This window comes from Mauremys mutica, chromosome 9 (assembly GCF_020497125.1).
Source record: "Mauremys mutica isolate MM-2020 ecotype Southern chromosome 9, ASM2049712v1, whole genome shotgun sequence".
Classification (NCBI taxonomy): Eukaryota; Metazoa; Chordata; order Testudines; family Geoemydidae; genus Mauremys; species Mauremys mutica.
The window spans coordinates 8,474,626-8,487,450 of NC_059080.1; positions in this window are offsets into that span (position 1 = coordinate 8,474,626).

Sequence of the window (12,825 nt, forward strand, 5' to 3'; positions counted from 1 at the left end):
CACCGTAAATTTCATTAGTGAAAAATGTTAAAGTTTGAGTTGCTGTTGTGTCTGGAGAAGTGTGGGCATCTGCATGTATGTGGTGGGGATGGGGGGAGCAGTCAGAACATTAAATTAGAATATTATCCATTTTTTTTCAACCTTATCTTTAATGTACGAGGAACTTTAAGAATAGATTTAAGGGGAAATATATATATTATTGGGAGAACATGTAGATTGCTTCAGTTCTTTGCAAGATTGTCACATTATACTCAATTTATTAATGGGTATAACTTCTGAACCATATTCCTTTATCATTCCAAATGACAAACATTCTGTCATGCTCAGTTTGGCACAGTATGAATTAAAAGAGAAGATTATATACTTTAAAGACCATCCAGATGCTCATATTATTATACAGGACAAACATAAGAGATGTTCAAAAAATATGAATAGAATTCAGGCTACTTGATTGGATGGATCCCTGTTATTAAGGACACACAGGTTAATAGGATGCTGTCAGGAGAAGACGTTTACTCTGGCCCATTAGAGTCACTATAAAATGATTCCACTTAATAGGGATTTTAATGGTAACACTTTATCAGTCACTAACATGTTGTTATTCACAGGCTGCTAGTGATACAGTACATCTCTCAGTCTCAGAAGTATAAACAACATGTGTTTATAAACATATATACATATGTTTCTATATGTTTATAGAAGTATAAACATCCCAATCTTTGAAAATATTAAAACTTTGGACTTTATTCAAGTTATTCAGGTTAAAGTGCCAGGCCCTGCATTGACACACACGATCATTGACATAGATTTTTAGGCCATTTCAGCAACAACGATATGGAGCATGTGTTTTGTGCAATAAATTTCTAGGGTATTTATAGAGATTTGAAAATACCTTGGTACACAGAGGAGCCTCCTAAAATACCCCAATAGTCTCTGTCTATTGCTAACGGAAATGTTCTCAAAGCTACTTTCTCTAAGAGAAGATATATATGAGAGGCTACCAGGTTCATGGCCTTGTCCTTGGCTTTTGTAATTTGCTGCATAAGAGCAAAGCTATCAAAGATGGCAACAGGCATTAAAAAGGCAATGGAACCATCCCTGAGGTCTTAAGAATTATGACATTTTCATACTACTCACATCCAGTGTCCTCAGAGCAGCCATACCGTTGACGGAGTGCTCAACCCACTTACAACTTCCCTGCATCTGATTCCACTATTAATTATTATTTCTATTATGGGTGCACTTATATTTTCCATTTACTAGTCACACCCTACAATTCTAGGCCATGTACACACAGAACACAAGAAGATAGCCCTTGCTCCAAGGAGTTTACAAGCTAAGTCAAGTCAGAAGTCAGGTTCTGTCTATCAGGGTGTCACAATCGGTCACAGATGCCACAATCCAAATTCAGGTTGATTTAAAGAGAGTGAGGTTTGATAGGGAAGCAACTTATGAAGAGCCATTTAAGCCCAGACATGCTTCAGATGAACAGAACTGAAAGTATAGATGGGCAAAGAATGTGGGTTACACTGTGTGATAATATCTATGGCATGGCCGGAAAAGTTACCAGCCATGTCTGTTTAGAGAGAGAATTCTGGAATTCCTGGAAGCCCTGACTGTGAGGCAGCCTGCCCGGTGGGTTGCCCAAGAGCTGGTGACTCTGAAAGCCCTAGACTAGTCCTCCTGATTGCCTGCCCTAGAGTAGGGGCCACTGGAAGTCAGGGCTGCTGAGGAACCACAAACCTGGAAGCCTTAGAAGCCCTGGGAGCCTCAGAGCCGCAGCTCTCAGGACTTCGGAACACTCAAGTCCCCATTAGCCGCCTGGTGTGCTGTTGAGGAGCCATGTCAACAGAATCAGAAACCTATATAGTTCCTTCTGGAATTTCCTCAAAACTGACACAGTCCCGTGGAATGTTTCCGTTTCAGTGAATTGACAAATTCTGACAAAAATCTATTTTGTCAGATTTTTTTCCTGACCATCTCCATTAATGAATACTCCATATTTTTTGGTACCATTTAATACTGACGTTCAATAGATTTCAAGATTTTAAAGGTGCTCACCCCACTGCTATTGATTTTACATGGAAGGCATTCGGATACAACAGAGGCAGTCTCACAGCTAAGATATTAACTGGATCACTCACATGCAGTGCTACTCAGTTTTTCTCAGGGGCACCTATGACACCTTTTAAGTTCAGTGTATTGGTTCCCTGCATAATGATTTTTGCAAGGTTCAACACTTTAAAGTGACTGTGACAGAACATTTTATACCACAGAATTAACTACCGCAAGTATCCTTAGATGAGGTTCAGACACAGATGAACATTAACTGCTCCTTCTTGCTCACTGGGGGCTTTCCTAAGCCAAAAGGCCATTTTAATGCTATAAATAATCTTATCCTTTAGATCATAAATAAAATTAATACTTGGGCTTAAAAATCATTTGCACTAGCCTCGAAGGATTACATGTCAATGATGTATTATTTAATGCTTAAAATTGAGGCTTCAGAAATTAAACAAATTCTATTATCAAGACAAGCATTCAAGCATCATGTAGATACTGATAAGTCATTACTCAACTTAATGAAGCATGATAAAAGCCTTAAATCAATGTGCTGAAACACAATACACTAAACTAAAACAAAACCTTTTGTGTAATGCTTAAATCTGAAGAGCAATTTGAAGTTATATCCTTAAACAAAATCTACTTTAAACCACAAGATTGCTTGAAGAAAATTAGGTATTAGCTGCTATTCCATTCCCCACTGTCATTACGGGGTCACTCCATAAACCCTGTAAGAGAAATAGCAATAACACTAATGATTAACATGCCAGAATGAAGAGGTGCGTTTGGACTGTGTTTTGGGCATTATTATAACAATTGTAATAATGTACATATGTTCCAGTAAAATAACCTCATGGATTTAAGGAGCTATAGCTACTCACTAATGACATTGATAGCCATACTTTAATGGTATTAGGGATTGATGGTGGTCCTTACCATAAAAGAGATCACTGTAAGGTATTGTATATGTGCTCCAGTTTTGAGTCCTAAATTCACAATAGTACTACTTTTGCTCTCAACAAATAGCATTAACAAATGATCATCAAAAGGCAGGATGCCAATGATATTGGTTTCTCTAGCCATCAAGTCAATCATAAGAGAACAATGGACAGGGCAGACACGTTACAAGTTATAGATAATGACATTTTTGAAGTCAAAATGGGCTGAATTCTTTGCTGAGGTCAGTGAGTCCTTAATAAACTAGAAAGCATCCCAACAGTCTACTGTCTGGGTGTGATGTTATCTGATTACAATATAGATCATTGTTGCAACCACTGTTAATTAATTGCAACAAATCTTGTACAAATGTGGCATGTAAGATGTCTATGGAAAGCTTATGAGTCGTTGAATATAATTACGCTATTTGTATGCATGTATCATTTTTGTATTTGAAGTTATGAGTATTTGCTCTATAACCCAGGAGCAAACATTTGAAATCCAGGTAACACCCATAAGGTATTCAGCCTGCACATCTTGAAGGGACTATGCAAATTAAGTGGCTCATCAAGGGACACTTAACTCAGAATGGACCATGGGAGATGCCCATCTACACTGAATGGACTGTCCTATAAACGTTCTGTATGGGGCATAGGTAATGATTTCCTGCTGTGACTAAGCACAATTATGCATGGACATGTGACTTTCCCATGTGACTCCAAACACCATCTTGTTACTGTAATTTTCCACAGAGAGGTTTGTTTGAAACAATGGGTTTCCCTCCAAGAAGCTATGAAAGGCCCTGGAAACACCTCCATTTTGCCTCTATCCTGCTCAAGCTTTAGGACTATAGACTTATACTAATGGGAGCATTCTAACCAAGGGACTGAGGTCCTTCCAATGATATGGAAGCAACCAGAGAATTATCAGGCCAGCAGTTTATTCCATCACTGCTACAAGCCTGAACCAAGAACTTTGCAATTACTGTATGTATTTGATTCCTTTCACCAATTTTAACACTCACCTTTCTTTCTTTTTATAAATAAACCTCTAGATTTTAGATACTAAAGATTAGCCTCAGCATGGCTTTGGGGTAAGATCTGAGTTGTATGTTGACTTGGGTGTGTGGCTGGTCCTTTGGGATCAGAAGAACCCTTTATTTGAGGAGATTGGTTTTAAAGAACCACTCACCTTTAAGTCTAGTGGTTTTGGTGGTAATATAAGGACTGTAATACCTCAGGAAACTGTTTATATGACTTCTTGTTAGCCAGTGTGGTGAAACAGAAGTTTACTTTTGTTGCTGGTTTGGTATATCTTATGGAGGAATAACCACCAGTTTGGGGTGTGGCTACCCTATTTCTCAGAAGTTTGTCCTGATTTTGGAACAGTTACACTGGTTCAATGTAATTGCACTGAGAGAGATGAAAGAGGACATGTGTATTAAGAAACACAGTATAAATTATACAGGTTTCTTTATCATACTCCCACTGAAGTCCACAGCAAAATTCCCATTAGCTTCAGTTGGATTGGTGATGGAACCTAAATCATCCCTGGGTAATGAATGATAGTGCCTGCAATTTCAGCCTTTTACTCCACCAGTTATGAATGGTAACCCAGCAGGCAGCTGTGAACTGATTTAACACACCCTTACTTCAACAATGAATCTAGAATAAATATACTTCACTTTATTTCCTACCCTCATGGAACAGAACTAATGTTGCATTACTGTTATTACTTTGCCACTCTCCCAAGCACTGTCACAAAGTAGATGTAAAAACCAAAACATTTCTAGTGCTAAATGCTGCCTCCCATACATACATGGGCAACTCCCTCTGACTTGACTGCAAGATGTGCAATGTGTAAGAAGGGGAAAATTCCACTCCACGTTTGATGACCAGGGATTTAGAAATCATCTGAGTTTGGTCACCTAAAAACTGAAAAACAATTGCTGAATCCTGGCTAATGTTAATATTTGTAACTATACTTTTGTGGCATCTAAATTGCTGAATCCTGACTGTTAATATTTTTAACTATACTTTTGTGGCTTCACTATCACCAGAAACAATCCAGTTATAGATAGTTCCACTGTGGTCTGCAGACATCTGAATACAGAGGGCTGGAGTGGGTTCAGCTCAGCTATGCTCAGTGTAGGAGCCCAGGAAGGTGGACAAAAGGTGTCTGTATTCCTCCTTTACCCTGCTTCCAGGGCTGCCACAGGCAAAGCACATTCATGGTTCATACAGAGCATTACACAGACAGTGACTGCCCAACTATAGCAATACTCCAGTCACATAGAATATCAGAGTTGGAAGGGACCTCAGGAGGTCATCTAGTCTAACCCCCTGCTCAAAGCAGGACCAATCCCCAGATTTTTGCCCCAATCCCTAAATGGCTCCCTCAAGGATTGAACTCACAATGCTGGGTTTAGCAGGCCAATGCGCAAACCACTGAGCTATCCCTCCCCCCAATACCCTGCCACTCTCCCCCCAGCATGTGCTCTTCACCCAGCAGCTGGGGATTCCCTATGCTGAGAAAATTCCCTATGCTCAGTCAGTACAGCTGTACAGAAATTTCATACAATGCCTGGTGCAAAAAGAGGCTGTAGGGTTGGCCAGAATCTGGCATAAGGGGTAAATGAGAAGTTATGCACAATAATGCTAAACACTGGCATTTGGCTTTCCATACACATGCTCTAGGTTATTCTATGGACATCAGGAGCAGTATCACACAGCCAGGTAATAAGACAAGAATACCAAAGCTGAGTACTGTTGTGTGGATCTGAAAGAAGAGTATTGCCATATTAGTGCTGTTAATCCCTCCTAAAGCTAGCTGTTAGTTAAACATTTCTGACTGTGTCAAAGATACAGCTTTGTGAGAAACCCAATGGATGTTCCATCACTGCATTCAAGAACTGTATAAGGTATCTGGATACTGAAGGTCTACTCAGTTAAGTTACATTCCTTGATCCCTGTTGGAAAGGCCTATCCTTTCTATTATGACATCAGTGATGGATCTGAACAAGTTTCTAATAGAAATCAGCTTAGTTGGTGAAACCATTAGAGTCTCCACAACTTGCACTCCATCATGCTGACACATCAGTATAAGAGAGAAAGCTGGTTTCAAACAATCTGGACCATTTTGTCTTGTTTCCTTTTCTCCTTTTTTTGCACAAACACACACACACACAATGCATAATGACACAATACCCATTACGTTTCCATCAACATCAGCGAGGGATAAAGTAAAGTCAAATGTTATTACAAGTAGCTTTGATTTTTACAAGATGCTATAGACAGAAAACTGATAGTTTGCATACTTTTTTTTTAATTATAAGGGAAACAATTACTTTTAAACAAAAACATTCCCATGCAGTGCCTGAATTCTGAGAACCTGAAAGTGAAACTGATCCCATTCAGAAAAGTGAAAGTCCTGCCATGAGTGCAGGGGACTGGCCTAGATGACCTCTTGAGGTCCCTTCCAGTCCTACACTTCTATGATTACCATGATATTACCATTATTTGATGTTCTAAGTACAGCAGTGTCACAAATACTGAGTTCAAGTTTTTATGTGTAAATTGTAAGTAAAAATTTGGGATTTAAAAAAAATATATCCTTATTTTTTGTAAGCATCTAAATGTTTCAAACAAGCAATTAGAGATAATGTAAGCCTGGAGAAAATAGAAAAGCTGGGCTAACTATAAGATTAGGACATCGTCACATTCACAAATTGATGGTACTCAAAGAAGCACATAGAGTATTCATTCAGTCCCGATGGCTCACAAAGTGGACATCCAAACCTCAGGCACTCACTTAAATGTTACTGATTCAGGCTCATCACTACTGTAGACTTTCAATGACGGAACCAACTTCAACACCTGTGATATGAGACCTCGCTGTGATCTCCAGACCCTGCATGCAGTCACTTTAATTTGTTTCTGCAAAGACGGGAGTGTGTCCTGGCAGTAGTGCTTCTCCTCAGAGGCCCAACCATAAGTTGCTGAAGGTTAGGGAGAGATATTGGCATCCAGTACTTCTCAGCAGGTGCGCAACACTCCCAGGGATCAGGCCCTGAAGGTACATCACAGTAATCTTCCTATCTATTCTAGGGTTTTATATTGTCACACATCGGTGATTGTCCCACTGATTTCAATAGTCCTTCTCACACGATTAAGTGCTTGTCAACGTATCTAAGGGATTCCCAATCTGGCCCTAAACCTCTAGTTTATAATTTACTGTATTTGACAACAGTGCCAAACTAGAGCATGAATTAAAGGGTCGTGACTATAGACCTGACAACTTCAACTTGATTGAAAGTGATTTCCTGCAGCCCTGAAGGCTTAAAATTCCACCTGACCTGTGGCTGGTTGTCTAGTTTATGGAGGTGTGTAACTGATGAGCAGATGGGGGTCCAATCACTTGGTTTAGGGTTTTTTTTAATATGTAATTTCCAAACAGGAAATACATAACCTTTCCCAAAGTCTTCACAGAAATTCTTCATACAGGCTATTTTTCTCTCATTTCATTTAATACAGACATCTCCACTATTTATATGGTAGAGCCCAGAAATCTGTTTGCTTTTAAATATTAAGAGGGGTTAATTGTCTTCACATTACAACTCCAGTTTTCTAGCCCGATCCGTGTTCAGTACCGGGTATCACCTTTGGATGGATTCCAGTCTTATATAGTTACAAGCCATTTTACTGCCTGCATCTTTTTTAGTGGTTGAGGATATACAGCACAAACAAAAAATGACATAATGCTGATCCACACGTCAGTCAACTTGCCCTTCTTTTATGGTTTGTTTCCACTCATCAGCAGTCACTGTTCATATCCATCTCAAAACTATCCCTCCGAGTTATCACCTGACCCCTTAAACTGGTGTCAAATAGTGATAAGATCTCTCTCATCAAAAAATCCGCATACTCCCCATCAAGCCCCAAATATTTTAAGGTTTTTAATTACGAGTTTGTCCCATGGCATCATTTTTATCTGTGTAGATTTACCAACTAAACAATGTCATTTCTCCACAGCAGGGCACCCTGGGTCAAAACATTGGCACTTTAGGGGCAGGTGGGGGGTGATTCCAGCTGCAGGGTCTTTCCACTACCACGCTAAAGCCTGGAAGGGAGAATTGTGTACCCACTACCACAACAGAACCCCATCTCGGCAATGCCCGTTGCTTTTGGCATTGTGTGGGACAGAGGATTGGACTTTAGGGGGCCACATATATCCTAAAGCCTGTAAAGATCTCCTACCGATGTCAATGGGAGCTGTTATCACAGTTTCAGAACTGCCTATATGTTAGAGTTCGCTTTAATTACTCTTTTGAGGATACCCAAAGACCCCACCAATTAAACACACTGTGCCAAATCAACTCCATTGATCTCAGTGGAGTTACGCCTACTTACACCAGGGCTGAAGTTGTTTCACTAGGTCTGACTGTCTTACTGCACTACTCAGATTTCAGAAGTTTTTCATTACTATTTATATACTCAGCAAACCCAAGTGCTGGGCAGCATACCAGGGGTCAAATTCTGGCCTCATTGAACACACTGAATTTTGCCATTGACTTCTGTGGGGTCAGGATATCACCCCATATTACTAACATGTTTATAGCTAAATAAACTCATCTTCACACCATGCTGTTCCTTTTTCTAGCTTTGTTCTGTTTTTACTCCCACTCTTTTCTGCTTGGCTTGGCGTGCTTTGCTCTTCTCTTTTACCTACCTATGGTAAAAATCTTGTTTTGTATCAGCTCAGGGCAGCTTCTTGCGTTATATTAAAGTTCAATACAGGAGTAAATGGATGCAATTCCATGGCCAGTGTTATGTCGGAGGTCAGACTACATGATCTAATGGCCCTTTCTGGCTTTGAAATCTATGAACCTCTACAACTACTTCATTTAAACACCATGGCATTGATCCATCTTCAGCCATGTCTATTCCTGTTCCTACCCCACTCTGCCTTGCCATGTGGTGATCTTTTTTTCCTAATACACAGGAAAGCTCATTAAGAGCCTTATTCTGGCATACCTACTTAGGTTGGTTGTACTTTACTTTGTAAGTCATCCCAATGATTCATTCCCCACTACTCTACTCATGGCATAAGGTGCTGAAAAAATGAGTAAAAATGCACAAAATGGCCCTGTGTAATTACTTTTACAGTTATAAAGAGTTGCTCTCTTTCTGGTAGGGATGACATGGATAGATGGAAGGACACAGTATGGCTGGGACAGACATGGAGATGATTAGAGTTTGATATTTCTGATAATTATGCATCTGTATAATGACAATGACATCTGTGGCAGTCATATGCATGCAGTTGGAGAAATCAGACTGTTGAAATTTAAGTGACAAAGACTTATGGGAGGCAGAGTGGTCCAGCAGACAGAGAACTGAGCTGGGGTTTAGGATTTGTGCATTCTATTCCCAACTTTTCCACAGGTTAGCTGGGTGAACTTTGGATAAGTCATTTCACCTCCCTGTGACTCAGTTTCCCCATCTAAGAATGAAAAGCCCTATATCTGATCTGAGTATTATTATAATAGAAAAAAGGAAGAGAAAAGTTTGACAGAGGCAGGAGTTTCTTCTCTAATAAAGTAGCGTTTTTTGTTGGTGGTGGTTTCATATACATATATAGCACAGATGATCAGGGACAATTATAACATTAATTAAATCTGTTTTGCTTCTGAATAACATCAGTTTAATCAAAATTCCAAGAAAAAAAACACCTGAAATTAAAGGTTAGGCTGAATTACACCTATTCACTAGAGACAGTAGTTGTGGGAGCAAAGGAAAAACATGATCCCAGCACCAAAGTTCAAAAATCACCTCAGGAGATTACTCTATAGCAATGTTTCCCAGACTTGGGATGCCGCTTGTGTAGGGAAAGCCCCTGGTGGGCCGGACTGGTTTGTTTACCTGCCCTGTTCACAGGTCCGGCCGATCACGGCTCCCAGTGGCTGCGGTTCGCTGCTCCAGGCCAATGGGAGCTGCTGAAAGTGACGTGGGCCAAGGGACGTACTGGCCGCCTCTTCCCACATCCCCCATTTGCCTGAAGTGTTGAATCGCAGCCAGTGGGAGCCGCGATTGGCCGGACCTGCGGACGCAACAGGTAAACAAACCGGCCCGGCCCACTAGGGGCTTTCCCTGAACAAGCGGCACTCCAAGTTTGGGAAACATTGCTCTACAGCAACAGGGGCATATTGATAATGCTGCATGGCGCTGAATTGCACTAGCATCTTTGAGGGACCAAACGAGGGCATAGATTTCTCAAATAAACTAGACACACAACTGCTGAGATGTATATTTTCACACTGATATGCCACTTGTGTGTTTCAGCTGACTGAATTCTGCTCTGAAGTTTTAAGTATTTAATTTCAGAAGAAATTGTAGAGTTTCATACCCCCATCCATAGTTTGTGCACATCGGCATATTTCCTGTTCTTATTTTCATTCTGAGCTTTTAACTGTTGCCCTGAAAAATTGGGCCAACGTATTCAACAGAACTATGACATTGGAAAATGTTACGATTAAGAAACTGGAGCCTAATAAACAACAAGCACAAATGAGCAATTACAATACAAGGAAAAATTCACTCTCTACACAAATGCAAATACATTGCTGCATTTTCATAAAAACAGTTAAAGATACGTGTACTTCACAGGAGCACACTTGCATATATCGGGTTAAACAACATTTTTAGCAAGAATTTTAATTTAAAACACTTTTGTCAGGTATTTTGTCATAGAGAAAAAATATGCTTATGATCATTCAAAGCAGGGATCTTGAAAACAATGGGTCAAATACCTAGCCTCAGGTCCAGGCCATTTGTGCTGCTGATGCTGAGAATTCCCCTAGCAAAGGAGGACAACTTTATGGCACAGAATTAGCAGAGCTCCCCCACCAGTCCCCACACACACCTCGGTGTACTGAGCATATCCAGACAATGCCAGGGTGTAAAGAGATTGGCCTCAGTACGATGCACTCAGATCTCAGACTACTGGAGCAACCCTAGGAGTCATTTCGGTGAGCGCATGACACTGCTCTAACTTGTGCTAGGAGCCAAACCAAACCAAGCTGCCTCCAGACCGCCTTTCAGGTGTACTGCACAGAACTCAAACCACTCCAAGAATCCAGAAGGAGATGAAATCTGTAGTCCAGCATTCCATTTTGGAGAGAGAAATTGCTTATCTTGCCTATTTATATGCCCACAGCAACGTCAAGCATGTCTTGAAATTTGTACTCTATCCCAGCAGTTCTCAGACTTTAGCAACCCGACGACCCTCATTTTAATTTTACATTTTTTGTGGATCCCCAAGCTCCCTGCTCAGCCCCAGGCCCTGCCACCACTCCGTGCCTTCCCCCAAAGCCCCACCCCTGTTCCACCTCTCCCCCTCCTCTTCCCCACCTCTTTCTGCCCCCTCCCCAGCACGCCCCATCCCTGCTCTTCCCTCTCCCTCCCAGCGCCTTATGCACACTGCTGAACAGCTGTTCCCTGTCATGCAGGAGGTGCTGGGAGGGAGAGGAAGAAGTTGAGGGAGGGAGGGAGGAAGGAGGAGCTAATCAGCGGGGAGTACCCTCCCAGTTTGAGAAACACTGCTCTATCCCATCGTTCAAATTACATGTTTCCACAGGAATATAAAAGACATAAAACCACAGCCACAATTTAGGATTTTTGCTTTTAAGAAGCAAATACTTTTACTTTTAAACTCCAGGAATCAGGAATGATATCAAACCAAGACTGTGCTCCTTGGGACAGGGACCCTGTCATGACTTTTTTGTGTCATGTGAAAAAGTGTGTTAGAGACTATGGAGTCATCTCTTCAACAATTAGTTTAGAGAAACTCCTGCACTTGAGCAGGGGTCTGGGCTAGCCAACTCAGGAAGGAATTGCTTCTAAGGACTGCTAGAGCTGGGACACAGACGTGGAAAGGATGAAAGCACTCAAGAGAAAAGCACAAGGTGAATCCAAAGAACCAATGGGCACTGTGATCATCGGAAAAGGCACAGATGGAACTTAACTGCATAGAGGAAAGACTGTTCACTCTTTACAAATCTACCACTTCATGGCATATACATTTTCTCCAATCTAATATTAACTGGAGTTGAGTGAGCCAGAATTTGATGTCAGAAAACCAGGAATTGATTAGCACAGAGACAACTCATGAAGATGATAAGTCACATGAATTTGTGTGTTACCAGCCCTGAGGTAGTAAATCAATATGAGTTTCTGGGGGGAAAAAACTGAAAAGAAACCCACAACATTGTAGATTTTGAACAACAGTGTCCCTAAAACTATATTCTTGAAGTGAAATAAGAGATAGGAATGTAAGACAGCAAGCATAAAAGGTAACCAGTAAGGTAGTATAAACAAGACAGTGTTGTCAGTGTCTGTATGAAAAAAAGAGAAGCACCAAATACATTTTTTCCTCTTATAAAGGTCATCCATCTAAGAGAGCTGTCAGATAGAAAATGACCATGAGGGGCGTGAGAATTTTCTACTAGGAAATGACACTTGATTTATTATAAGATGGTTAATTAAATACTGTTCATTAAACTTGAGTTCACCTTGGCTTTTAACGATTTTGTGTTGAAATACCAATAGTGTTTATTTGTGGAGGGGTTAAAATAAAATGGATATATTCAAACTCTACTAACTATAATAATATTGTTGGTGATTTTATTGAGATTTCTGACTTATTTAGGCACATATACTACAGATGGTCTTTTTTTTGTCAAAGTAATTTTTTGAATTTTTTTTTGTCAAAAATGAGAATTTTCTCAGAAAAAAAATTAGAATAGGAAACCAAAACACAATGTGTTTG